At 50.0% G+C, this 14,375-nt stretch overlaps 1 protein-coding gene across 1 annotated transcript in view; it reads right to left on the reverse strand.

Moving 5' to 3' along the window:
• Window positions 1–14,375, reverse strand: part of lrfn2b (leucine rich repeat and fibronectin type III domain containing 2b) — a 62,632-nt gene that overhangs the window by 29,255 nt on the left and 19,002 nt on the right. The window lies entirely within an intron of this gene.

Here is a 14,375-nt window from a genome sequence, read left to right on the forward strand (position 1 = left end):
ATGAAATGAGATCAGTTCCTGTGTGGGACGCGAGCGAGTGTTGACTACACTGCAAACGACTCGTAGACATTTTAAATATATATATATACATGTAAAAGTAAAGAGGGGCCCAAACGGAGGATTTGCTCTTCAACAATCCGCAAAGTTACCGATTTCTGTTTCTGTGGTCGTTTGAGAGAAAAAGATGAACACCCCTTTGTCGTCTAGCTGTGATCTGTGAGCAGAACGGGCCGGTAATCCTCACAGATTAGCTGGTGGAGTCAGAGTGCAGGAGCCTCCCGTCCCGCGGGGATGAAGTGTGCGATCAGACATGTGCGAGTCGGCCTCGCCCACAAACGACGCTAATCCGCCCCGACAGAAAATCTCTGCCGCACCAAAATGTTTAATAACCTACTTTCCGTGATTACACCGTGTGGCTCCTGCAAAGCTCATTAGCTTCAGGTTATCAAGATCAAAGATTCGCAGGCTTTTCATAAGTCAATTAAGGGCAATGAAAGATAATGAGTTTGACGGAAAGCGTTAATAAGCCGATAGAGTTATGTGTCTTGTTGAATGAAGGGAGGATTTCAGACGGCTCCTCTCTCAGCACAACGGGTATGAAAGTATAAAGGTGCATTTTTCGACTTATTGTTTGGTTTAACCTGACGATCATCCAGATGTTTAAACCTCAGGCCTCAGAGAGACGCAGCGCTCAGAATGTTTTCGCCCGGTGTCTCCTATTTGCATGATATCTGTATTTTTGTCTCATGCACAAAAAGTGCTCGACTCTCACGAGACACCTGAAAATAAAGTAGAAATATTCCACCACTCTTGTCTTAAAATTATATATGTAGCCTTCTCCCCCGAGGCCCGGCAAACACAATCTGCTGCAAAGAGAGGTTCCTTTTCCAAAAGCGCAACTCAAGTTCTTCATAGTCACCCTGATAGAAAGAAGTCGTTTCAGTAAAAGTACACCGTGAGTCGATGTATCGGAGGAAAGCTTTGCTGTGAGGCTGCAAAACCAATCAAATATTAATCACGATGACGATGTTGACAAAGAAAAAAAAAGAAAAAGAAGTAGGAGTTATATGGCATTATTACGTAAAGTATAAACAACTTGATTTTATTCTCAGACTTGGTTTTGTCTCGGTCCCTGAATGCACCACGTAACAATGAAAAATTCAACAGTCGGTAGGAAGCTTTTGTTTTTTTTCAGCCCACTTGAATTATTGCCCGCTCTAATACGCACTCACATATAAACTCTGTCTGGATGTTTACTCCCTTCGCGTAATATTTCAACTAATGGGAAACTAATGGAAGCATTCCTCTTGAAACCAGCTCTTGGAGGGAGACGTGCGTCCTCTTGAAGGGCCGGCGCGGAGGGACGAGCAGGACGCTGAGACACAAAGGGAAGGTTTATGGTACCAACTTTGCGTTGACACAATATATTCCAAAGAAGCAGTTTCTATGCCAACAGAGACGGCTCCGAGCTGCGAGGATTGAAGGTATTAGTACGGTAAAAATACTACAAGAAAAACCAGTAAACAGACAAACTGGAAGACAGAAAATTACCACGAAGTGCAAACGCGTTTTCCGACGCAATCCTGCACATTTCCCGTAATGAAGTTGGGTGCTTTTCTCCGCACTCTGTCCTTCTACGAGGACACGGCTGTCTTGTTTGGTCCCCAGCGCGTCAGCCCGGGGGGGGGGGGAGACAATCCAGAGCTGACGTTTTGGGGTCAGCGAGCGTACTTCCCGGGAACAGAACCCTTGAAAGTCACAAATGCGTTCTGCTCTCGGGTTAAAATATTCATCTCAAATAAAAAGCCGCGCTCCTCGGGACACGTGACGCGCGCTGCCTCAGCGGGACGCGCTGCCACAGCTCGCAGGTGAAGCGCGGAGGCGGCGCTCTGCAGGGAGCTCCTGTGCATGCAGGCGGCGGTGGGTGCTAACGAACAGCGTGGAGCCCTGCAGACGAGTGAAGGGGCTTTCGGAGACAGTGTGAGTCCTCCTGGGATGCTGAGGTGCTTCCTCCACGTGAAGAGCACATCGGTGTTTTGTGTTTCACAGTCGCAGTAACAATGAGGTCTTAACTTTTCAATAAAGCAAAGGATCCAGAGGATTGATCCACCTGGTCGATCGATCAGTCGATTTTAGTCATTTTTCAGCCCAATTTGCTGTTTGAAACATTTTTCTTACTACCTGATTGTCGGGCGGCTTCTTGAGCAACGACGCCAACTAAAATATAGTTGTTATACGCGGTTGGACACACGAATCTCCTTGTGCCACGGAGCCAGAGGTGCAGTCGTTTCCGAGGCAACGATTGATCTTTGCAGCTGATCCATGATAACGAGGTCAGAATGCTCACAGCGCATCACTTGGGAAAATTGGGGGCGATGAGGATCCATTACTCCTGTGCTTCTATCTCCAACCAAGCAAACTGAATCATCATGAGAGAGAGAGAGAGAGAGAGAGAGAGAGAGGCTTCCTCCCTGCGGTTGAATACGGAAGCATGTTGCCGACAGAGGCCTCACCCCCCCCCCTCTGGGTGGAAACAAACCTCTGGCGTGCGGTAACACCCTTCCTTCCCTGCATCCATATCGTGAGTCGAAGCCCCGCGGAGCTCCGCTCATCCTCGCCTGGGGCTCACGGTACAAACAAGCCACAGAAGTGAGACTCATCCTGGGGAGGCGGAACGTTCACTGTGCCCGGACTCCCGCCGGCTGGCAGGAGGTGGGCCGTCCATCAGAGGGACGGGGGGAAGCGGGGGGCAAGCTGTGAAGCAAACTGTCCACTTAAACTCCAAAGCAAGAGGCGGCGAGAGATTAGCGGCCGGGAAGCTCTCCGTCACAGCGAGTCCCGCTCGTTAGGCCCCGTCAAGCTGCTCAGTTCCCGCCCGTCTAATGCCGCCTGCGACCGTCGCTCGATGTGGAATTATGATTTCTGATCACATTATTCTCTCAGTTCCAGAGAGCCGTCGGCTCTAATTACCGTTGTGCAGGCCGCGTTCATCCGCGCCGCGCGGATTCACGGCGACTCAAAACTATTCATCGGTCGCCGAGACATTAAGCCGGCTTTTCGTTTTTCAAACCCGGTTAATGCTGACGATGAGGATTGTTATTATGCAGAGCTGGTAAAGCGTCTGTACCGCAGACGCCGTCTCTCTGCTTCAGCTCCTCGTGCCGCTCTCACCATCCATTCCACATGTAAACGTGTATGTGGGAGTCCAGGAGCTGCGTTCGTGACCGACCGGGTAACCTCAGAGTGCTTTTCATTTCCAAAAACCAAGGAAATGTTGTTCGTAAATGTCCCCAATTTCTGTGTTTTGCAGACGAACAAACTAGGACGCCTTTGGGACTCGGGGGGGGGGCGGCTGGGGATCCTCAGGTCCGGTTATGTAACGGCGCATGAAAACAACTTGCTGGCCGGTGCACTTGTGTACAAACAAGTACAGCGCAGTGAAAAAGTACCTTGGTTCCACAAATAACCTGCGAGCTTTGCTTTCATGGTTCTTTCTTTATTAAAACGGAGCGTTTCACCTCCAGCTTTCTGAGTGCTGCAGTCGGGGCGGCTCAGCCGCTGACGCTGCACACCTTCAACCGTCGGCGGCGCTTAGCGCCTCCCAACCCGCCGCTGCGGTTTCATCTTCTCTGTAATTACATGCAAACATAACGCGGTTTCAGTCAGCAAGCAAACTTTTTTTTTTAAAAGGAGTTTGAGCTCTTTCTTCACAGCGAGCAGGTTCACGTTGCAGAACGTTTGTTGGCAGAAATGCTGACTCCAACTATGTTAGTTAGTTCTTTACTGGTAGAAGCAGGGTGCGGATTAACGCAGATTGAGGGAGTTGGTGGGAAGTCTCATATTCTAAAATCGACGCCGCGCGGCACCACAGCCTACTGTCGTCGGCAGGCGTAGGAAGCGAGCGTTCAAAAAATAAAAAAACGTGGGGTTAATTGTGTTCGGCGAAGACGCTCCTAAACTCTTGAATCTGATTAGACTAATAAGGTGCACTCAGAATGGAGGAGAAGCTGTGGACGGACGCAGAGCTGCACTCACACACGGAATGAGGTGAAACGAATACAATGGAAACAAAACTAAATTTAAAAAAACAGCTGCGAAAATGAACCATATTGAATATTATGGTTACAGTTCATATAAAATGTGGATTTGTCTGTTATTATATATATATATATATATATATATATATATATATATATATACATATATAGCATGGATGGTTTGTTACTTTCGGTCGGGTCAATGATTTCCATTACGAGTTCCAGACTTGCTGATTTGAAACAGTGACGTCAGAAAACAACAACAACAACAGCTAAACAATCAGCCGGATGAGATATTTGTTGATGCACACCTCCCGGCGACGCGGCGCACCGCGCGGCACCAGGGCCGGCCGCCGGGGTCAGCCGAGCGGTGACCTGCAGCGGATTGCTCTCTGCAGCTCGTGTGCGCCGTGATTCATGCGAATCACCGAATGCAAAAGGTCACACGGCGACGAGGAGACACACAAATGAAACCGTTACAAAACACTACTGGGGGCCGAGGCCTCGCCGTGATTAGAACCGGGTTATTTTAGGAACAGAGGAAAAAAAATTTCAGTTTGCGTTTTTTTTCAGTGCAGCCCAAAAAAGTAAAAGTGTCTGCTGACGTTAATTAGCCGACAAGCCGCGCTCATTAGTTCGTTTGAAGCCGGCGCGATCAACTAGCGGCGGCTTTGATGTGATCCGGGGCCTCTGTGGGAGGAAAGAACGTTTCCATTGAACCCCAGAAAGTACAACGACGAGAAAACACGCGAATGATTAACGCATCAAGATGTCCGCGTGACGCGCCGACGCGGTGACACGGTGAAGAGCCGAACCCGATCTGCGACCCACCCCTCCCTCGCCCCCCACACTCCCCCCGCCGGCCGGGCGCTCGGCTAATTGGGAGAAGAAAAAAAAAGACACACACGAGCAAACGAGGCGCAGACCTCATTGTGCCTTTGATCCATAAAACATGATGAGTTCAATTCCTGCCTCTCCTTTCATTAACTTAACCAACAGGCCCGCGAAATGAATAAAACATCCAACGGGGGAGATGCAAAGTGAAAACAACAACAGGAAATGACTCCCCCCTCCTCCCCCTTTCCCCTCCCTCCCCCATCCATCCAAAGAGAAACCTCTTTGACATTGAAGGGATTTTTTATTTTATATTTCCTGTAACTCCTGCTCAGATACACGGCAGACGAGTAAAAGGTCAGAGAGCTGGTAAATAAATTGAAGGTTGCCAGTATGTGTGTGTGTGTGTGTGTGTGTGTGTGTGTGTGTGTGTGTCTGTGTGTGTGAACTGTGACAACAAGCAACACTCTCCCCTTTCCCATCCAACAACCATCAACACCTCCGACGCTGCACTTAACCCCGGGGGAGGAGGGGAGGAGAGAGGGGAGGAGGGGGGGAGGCAACAGCTGCACACACACACACACACACACACACACACACACACACACACAGACAGACACACACACACACACACACACACACACACACAGATAGAACAACGCTTCTTAGGAATGTTTTTATTAAGTAATATCTATTACTCCCCTGATTGGTGGGGTATTCAGTAGTAGTATTAGTATACTAGTATTAGCATATAGGTACTAATATTTGTTTAGTAAGTATGGAGGTGCATATCTGAGAAGTGATTGTACCCAATGGAAATTATTTTAAATTAAATTATTAAATTAAATTATTTAATTTCTTATATAAGATGTTTTATATACATACATATATATATATATGCAAATACATACATTTTTTTATTTTTTGCAGACGATGTATCGTATCCGTTTGTGGATTTCAGCCAATTGTCAGAATAGTTTTACATGAGGAAATTCAATTTTAAACATTTGGTGTCCTTATTCTCACTAGTGAAAACTTTAAGGTGGTAGTACTGGTAGTATACAGTAGTATTAGCATTTGTAGGTATGGCAAAGAAGCATTTATCAGTAGCAAGAGTGGTACATGTTGTATGTTGTATATATATGGTATATGTAATATGTTACATTTAATGGTAGAAGAGTAGCTGAAAAAGCAATGGGACTACTAGCAGAAGCACGAGTGTCAGGAACTGCATCATCGCTACCAGCAGAAGTACTACGTACTGGTAGTAGCAGCATGTAGGACACGTAGTACCAGTAGTATTAGTCATGAACCTCTTGAATCAATGGGAGCAGTAAAAACATCTGTGATTAGTAACAACGTGCCTCTAATTGCATTAAAGTGGACGAGGAAGCCGTGGCACCTGGGATGGGGGGGGGGGGGGGGGCTGAGTCTCCCTGCAGTACACATGTAATATTTAGCAAAGCAGGCTGGAGGGGGGGGCGGGGGGTATTTTTAGAGACGCTTTGTTTCCGTTCCAACTCACAGATGTGAAGCAACAAAGCGCATTTGTTGGAATGAGTCTCAGTCCCACGGATGAAAATGGAAACAGTAACATCCACAGCAGCGGAGCGGGAGGACGATCAACGCTGCAACCAGCGCACATGTCCATTGGGCCGAGCACCACGGAGGCACTGAGAGGACACCGAGTCCTCCCGTGCGGGGGACGACGCGTCTCAGTGGTCCAAACACAGACGTCGCCGTCGCTGCAGCAGGCGAGGAGCTTTGTGTCAAACCAACCCGGTGGGGCCTTTTAACGATGAATTCTGCATAGTGGAGCAAAAACTTCATTTTAAGAACGTGACTTTGGATCAAAGCATCTCTGGGGAGATGTGAGGAGGCATCATGTAGCGACGCTGATCCTTTCTCAGCAGGCTGATGTGGAATCTCCTGCCTTCTGATCTGGTACATAAGCGGCTGCGTCACAAAGATAAAGATGCATCGCCTTGGATACGGCAGCATCACGCCGCCGAGCGGGAACCAAGATAAAGATGAAATATTCCAGCAATCTTTTGACGAGCGAGCGAACCAAAACGAGTCAAATTCATTTATGAAGCACTTTTAACAAAACAAACCCGTCGCGAGGGTCTTTGCAGAGCAACGAGTGGCACGAGGACACAAACAAACCTCGGGAAACAAAGCTTGAACCTGCACCGCCATGCCTGTCACCCCCCCCCCCCCCCCCCCTCCCTTCCCCCCTCCCTGAGGAGCAATTAAGACATCTCTGATGCTAAATGTGACAGAGTAGGTGGGACACGTCACTTAATGTGTTAATATTATTCACCGAGATGAAACAAGCAGTTATTTATTCATGTGTTTTGCTTTCATGTGTCTCTGTGTCTCTCAAAGACACTCTGACCTGACTGGACCAAAGGGGACGCTGTCCAAGAAAGACGCCGTTCCACATGAACGTTCGAGCATGCTTCGCCGCAGAGTCCCGTGTTCCTTCACACCGAACGCCGGCATGAGCCCCGAACGCCGCGGCAGATGGTCCCCACCCCCCACCCCAGCGCCCCGACCCCCATTCAGCAGCTCCCAGCTAGCTGCTGCTGGTGGGCGGGTGGCGGTCCGATTGGCAGTGAAGCGGTTCTGTCATAACCGTGTCGAGAGTTGTGATTGATATGAAATTCTACTCTGATTGACCCGAACGATGAAAGCGGCGTCAGAGAGGCCAACGGCACGCGTTCCTTCTGTGTGACGGCTTGTTAACAGGAAACTAATGATTCTAGAGAGACCAACATCTGGTTGCCATGACGCTGGTTTCTATTACCAGTAAAACAACAGACATCAATCACAGAAGATCCCCGCAGACGTGCTCCAAATACGAGAGTCGCATGCAGATGGTGCAGAAGCAGACGTCACGAAGGCTTCTTCAGCGATGTCATCATTAAATCTTACATCTCAGCTTCATCCAGAATCGGGGGCGGAACCTTTGTTCAGACACGGGAACCAGAAGCACGGGCTCGTCCTTTAACGTCCCCGCCGGTTGCCATTAAGCCGCATAATTGATTTCAAAAGGTCTTATCAGTAATTCATGAATGGATTTGGCTCCGGACTCCATGATTGACACGCTGGATCCATATTAGCACGCGAGGGCCCGTCGATACCTGCAGGAGTGCTGCCGGAGCTCGGCGCTGAGAGGAAGAAGACCACAGTATGATCCACACGCAGCCCTTAGTCTTTGGGAACTCCGCATCCATTAAAGATGATAAGGTGAACGGGTGATGGTCCACAGAGTTACATATTTTCCTTCTAATGACCACGTGGAGAGAATGGAAGCACTTCATGCAGAGCAAACAAATCAATGCCTTCAATATAATTCTATCGACGCAACAAATGACTCTCGTGCAAGCAAATAAATCAGAATGAGGGGGTGAAATAATTGAATAGAGGGAACAAATTACATCTCGTGCAGACAAAGAAGCACATTCTGTCCTCAATGTGTCATATTTTTTTTCAGGCTTGGGCGGTACAACAGTTTCATCACGGGCTTTAAACTCTACACCCTCATCAACACTGAGGCGTAGCTTTCTACGCCGGCGTGCTGCGTGCGGTCGTGCACAGACTGGACCGCCGGCCACAACTTAAGGTGGATCTGCGTTTTTACGATGAATCATCTCACTGCACGGCGACGGCGAGCAGCAGATGGAGACTTAAAGAGCAGCGCTTTTAGCTTCTCTCCACTCGCCCGATTCACCTTGAACTGCGGTTTTCACGTCGCTCCGGCTTAAGACCACTCAGCTCGCTTCTCCTTAAAACCGGCAGGACGGGAATACGTTTGACCTTCCCAGAGTTCTGACCACCGTCCCGCCTCACTATCACTTTCCCACCGGGGCTAAAAATAGACGCCGTCCCAGCGAGGGGCTTCGGTGAAGCGGCAGCTTGCCTGCTTTCTTCATTGTTCTCGTCGAAGCCGTGGAGTAGTGTAGTGTGGCGATTTTTTTTTCCATAACGTGCACTTTACTAATTTGATTCGAGGGTCCATGCTGACTCGCAGCTGTGCGTGTCCTCAAGAAATGCAGCACAGTAATTTGTCTTTAAAGTGTTTGCACAACGTGACGCCAAACACTCGGGAAAGCGAACGTCAGGACGCTGCTCGTGTTTTAAGACTCACAATAGTTCAAACCCAAGGAGGAGGAACGGACTCTGATCAACATGTGTGTTTGTTTACCTGCGCTGAAGAAAATAGCCGAGCTTTCTGCTTCTACACAGATGACGAGTGGCTGCTGCTGCGTCGGGATGCGCAGCTTCATGCATCGCAAATAAATGTCATTCCGCAATTGTACATAAATTATTTTTCCTGCCAACTGGATCAACGTGATCTCCAAAACCTGTTCGTAAAAATGTATACGAAAATCTTGAACATACAAATTCGTAACAATACATAGGAACTGGCGGCGGTTAACCACGCCCCCTGAGTGAACAACATGGCGGACCATGTTGGATTCTTGAGTGAACGCCTCTCCGCCATGTTGGATTTTTTGAGGGGGTTAGGGTTAGTATTGTATTCTTACAATTTAACATCGATTTCTCGTTAAAAATGCAATCATAACACGTTTATTTTACATGGTTATGGTTACGAAGTGTGTTTACGGGGCGCAGGTCCCCGTTCACTTTGAACAGGGCGACGTCATCGGTTGCACTCAACGCTGCTCAACACGCCTCAACACGCCTCAACACGCCTCAATACGCCTCAACACGACTCAACACTGCTCAACACGCCTTAACACGCCTCCACACTCCTCAACACTGCTCAACACGACTCAATACGCGTCAACACTCCTCAACACTGCTCAACACGCCTCAACACGCCTCAACACGGCTCAACACGACTCAGCACGACTCAACACGGCTCAACACGCCTCAACACGCCTCCACACTCCTCAACACTGCTCAACACGCCTCAACACGCCTCCACACTCCTCAACACTGCTCAACACGCCTCAACACGCCTCCACACTCCTCAACACTGCTCAACACGCCTCAACACGCCTCCACACTCCTCAACACTGCTCAACACGACTCAATACGCGTCAACACTCCTCAACACTGCTCAACACGACTCAACACGGCTCAACACGACTCAATACGCGTCAACACTCCTCAACACTGCTCAACACGCCTCAACACGCCTCAACACGCCTCAACACGGCTCAACACGACTCAACACGACTCAACACGACTCAACACGCCTTAACACGCCTCAACACGGCTCAACACGACTCAACACAGCTCAACACGACTGAACACGACTCAACACGCCTCAACACTGCTCGACACGCCTCAACACGCCTCAACACGGCTCAACACGACTCAACCCGACTCAACACGGCTCAACGCGACTCAACACGACACAACGTGCCGTCTCACTTAAACAATACTTCAGCTTATTTGCATAAATAAGCCGGTGTTGAGCTTCGGTTACACACGACCCACAAACATCGGCCTCCCATGTGAAAGTCCCGTGTTTGTCCCGTGTTTATTCCACCACAACTCTCCTCACCCAGTGCGTCACCTGACTTCATCCTGCCATCATAAATAACAATGAGCATAAATACGTTCTTCACTCGATGGAGGGCAGCCGTGGAGCCGCGGGAACGTAACAGAAGAGGGAAAACGGAGGTGATTACATAGAACTGGAAGAACACTGCAGCCCTCGGCGCATGTGCGCCGACGCAGAGGACTTCCAGAGGAGAACGTGGGTGCACCGTGTGGATGCACAGATGCAGGTGATGTCAGAGCTGAGTAACACATCGCTACACTATCGGTTTGAGCTCTCCATCGGTTACGCCGCCCACGCGCGGCGGGGCGCTCCGGGGCGGCGAGCCCACTGCTGAGCGCTTGGAGCGTAACCGGAGCGAGTCGTTTGGACGGTGGGAGCAGTGACGGAGCAGCGACGCGCCGGGAACAATGGATTCAAGCACCGGCGGCAAGATGAAGATGTGAAGAAAGCGACGGTCGTTACGGCTTCCGGCTCGGCGGATAGAAGCCGTGACCTCGCCACCTCACACCTGCAGAGACTGCGCGGCGTTTTTTTGTCCCCGCGGAGAAAAACCGCTTAAACGCGGCCGGTGTGATGCAGCCAACTTTTTTTCAACCTTTGCAGCCTGGTTTAACTTTGGAACTTTTTGGCCTTTGTTTGTCTTTTATTTCTTCTTAGGACCACGCTGTCCCCAGGAGGGAAAACAAATAGATCTCATAAACATCTGTGACATCTGAAAAAATGGTTCGAGACAAAAAAGGAGGCCAGGAGCAACCAGACGGGGACGGACTCGCACGGAACAGCGTCGGGCTTCTGTTTGCTCGGTCAGTGAAGAGCTCGAATTAGCTTTCTGCCAATTAGCCGGCCCACAGGCCCAAAGGGAACACAGCATACATCCATTATACGCCTCGCGTCGGGCAGCCCACCCCGCGGGGTTGTCTCCCTTGCAATTCATTAAAGCGATACGCGATCCTTGCCTTCCCTCGGGGGCAGTGCCAACACTATTACCCCAGACACACACACACACACGCCGCGTCTTTCCCCCACTGCTGATATCACAATCTGTGAAACTCAAGGAGAGCTAGCGGTCTTTAACGCGCTTCCCTCCTCCTTCACCGATAAGCTCCCCTTACACCAATGTCATACTTGCACTTCCCGCCCCCGAGCCGCCTCTGCCTCCGCCGCTTACGTCTAGAAGTGTACGGGCCCCGAGCAGGAACTGCAGCGTGCACACACGGGGCCGGTCGTCACGGCGGTCTGCCATCCTCGCGGCCTCCTTTTGCGTCCTCCTTTTGTGTCCGAGCCACCAAACTCACAGTGGCATTTTACTTGAATATGCATCATAATCTGCACAGATGCCGGTTAAATAAACCACTGCAAAGGCCGCCGGGGTCGCTGTGGGTGCAGGTTAATATCTTGCAAGACTCAGGAACTGCGACCCCGAGCTCAACGCGATGTCATAGATGTATTTTAGCCTTCGGGTTATCGCTCAGGTGCTCGGTGTAATTGTGTGGTTACATTATTACCGAGGCGAGGACACGGGTCAGTGGGAGGACACGGTCACAGGACGACAGCTTTAGGATTCATCACAACGCAGACACACACACACACGCACGCACACGGCGAGATGAATATGCAGGGGTGTAACAACGCAACAACGTTTGACAAGCAAAGTCAGCTTGTCCACGCCCTGACAACATAAATGACTCACCTCCACTTTGCACGTATGGAAACAGCACATGCGTTTAAGTTGTGATGTTGCACTGGATGTAACATTAGGTCAAATAATCCTTTGTTGCCGTTTGGCTGCACTGAGTACAAACACAACTAAGCAGTTACGTGAGGAGATTTGAGAAGATCCGAAAAGGAAAGAAATGAATTGTTGGCCAATGAATAACTTAAGACGGTTTATTCGGTCTAAAATTGGCAGCAGAAACGTAGAGGTGGGGGCAGCGCGTAGACGTGGGGGGACCCCGGGGCACCGATGCTTATGAAGACGTGTGAGTAAGCGTCCCTGGGGATACACCCGCTCAGGCTGCACAATTTCTCTTAAGCAAGGACTCTGCAGCGGCTGCTGAATCCTGATCAGCGCCACTGGGACGCACGCCGGGCGCCGAAACGTTCTGATGGAAAGAACGTGCAGCAGAAAGACGTATATCTGGAGTCGTGTTTATCCGTGTTTTGACTGAATGATTTGATGAACACTTGCGCCCCATGAGGGACCTTTTTAGCCGTTATATAAATTTGCTGATCATCTGGGTTGTGTTTATACAAACAACCTACATTTTGGCAGACTCTTCTATAATTTCCCCATGATAAACCAATTAAAACAGAGTTTTAATCCCATGGCCATTCCGTATAAAGCCATGCATAATGAAGACAAGAGACCAGCGAGCCAGTGCTTACATTTCAGAAAATACTTGAAATGATTTTTTTGGCATTGGAAAGCCAGCTGAAACCCGGTTTGTGCCATGCCAGATTTCTCATTGTCAAACAGGCCTCGAAATGCTTCCTGAACTTTACTAACACAAGTGAATCGTCACACAACCCGGCTGCGTAGAGCACATGAGAGTCAATAGAGACACGAGGGGGTAGAAGCCGAAATCGCTGTGCGGCTCCACCCCGTGTAGCTAAAAGCCCAGACATCAGTTAACACTAAGCTGCCTGCATGTCCCCGTTTGCTAACCAGGGAGCGATGCATCCCACAAAGGGATCGTTGGTGTTTTTCAGATACACACTTGAAAATCTTCCGGGCCGGAGGCCTCGGTCCTCGGGAGGCAGGAGGGTCCTCGACATTGCGACAGTTCTCTGCCATTTGACTTTGTGAAAACACTGGTAGTCAGAGGCGGTCCTTTGGATGCAAGACGCGTGCATGCAAATATCCTGCAAATAATTAATGAGTTCTTCTGTGGAAAAGAGGTAATGTAATCAGAATCCTCCGCGGACGCCCTGCGGATGCGAGTCGGAGGGGTTGCCTTTGATGAAAGAACAAAAGGAAAGGTGCTGACCTGCACACTGCTCGGACTTTCCGCTTCCTCTTTCATGCGAGAGCCGCGGGCCGGCGGCGCCCAGCGTTCAGTCCAGACAGGGACGGTCACGCCCCGGCACCCCGCCGCGGTCTGAGGAGCAGACAGAACCTTCACGTGGCTCGGGCCCCGTAACGAGACTGCGTGTTCCCTTCTGCCTTCTTATGCTGAACACATTGCTTGCTCGCCTCTCAGGAATACGCAAACAAATGCATTAGCCGCCCTTGAGTGGGTTCCCCCCCCTACCCCCCCGCCCCCGTTCACAGTCTGTGAAAGAAGAAGCACTGGCAGTGCTCACCGGGGGTGGAGACGCAGAGCAGGAGAACGTTCTCTGCACGGCGACGAACAGATACGCGAGAACGCCGAGAGAGGAACAAAGTGTCTCTATTTCTATAAGAGTTTCCCCCTCGACTGCCTTCTGCGTGTTGGAGAACAACATATTTGTTGTTCTCCAAAGAGCGGCTGCATGAGCTGAGAACTGTCCCGACCTGGAAGGGCGAGCGGCAGGATCCCACCACTCGCCGCGACTCGTATTACATTGATCTAGTTGATGTCCTGTAAGGAATTGCATGTCACATTTTGTTTCCTGCAAAATTCTGGTTTCATTCCGGGATCCGTCTCACCGGCTGCGCGGCGCTTACGGCCTTGTTCTGCACCACAAAGCAGTCGTTTTAAAAGCCAGAAAATGTAAAAACCTGCTAAAGTAATTGAATCATTAGTATTGATCAATAATCCTATTACCACCCTCTCTCCCCCTGCTTGATAAATTATGGCCATTTTGTGGAGCGAGGCGGTAAAAAGAGAGTAGAATGTACCAGTGTGTGTGTGTGGGGGGGGGGGCACGCTGTGCGGTCGACAGATATCGATTGGGCTCAAAGACACAGCGCCCAGGTATCTGATCTCTCAGCGGGGGAGGGCCGGGGAAGGGGGAGGGCCGGGGTCGCTGCCAGCTCGCCA

Source organism: Gasterosteus aculeatus, chromosome 18 (genome assembly GCF_964276395.1).
Source record: "Gasterosteus aculeatus chromosome 18, fGasAcu3.hap1.1, whole genome shotgun sequence".
Taxonomy (NCBI): domain Eukaryota; kingdom Metazoa; phylum Chordata; class Actinopteri; order Perciformes; family Gasterosteidae; genus Gasterosteus; species Gasterosteus aculeatus.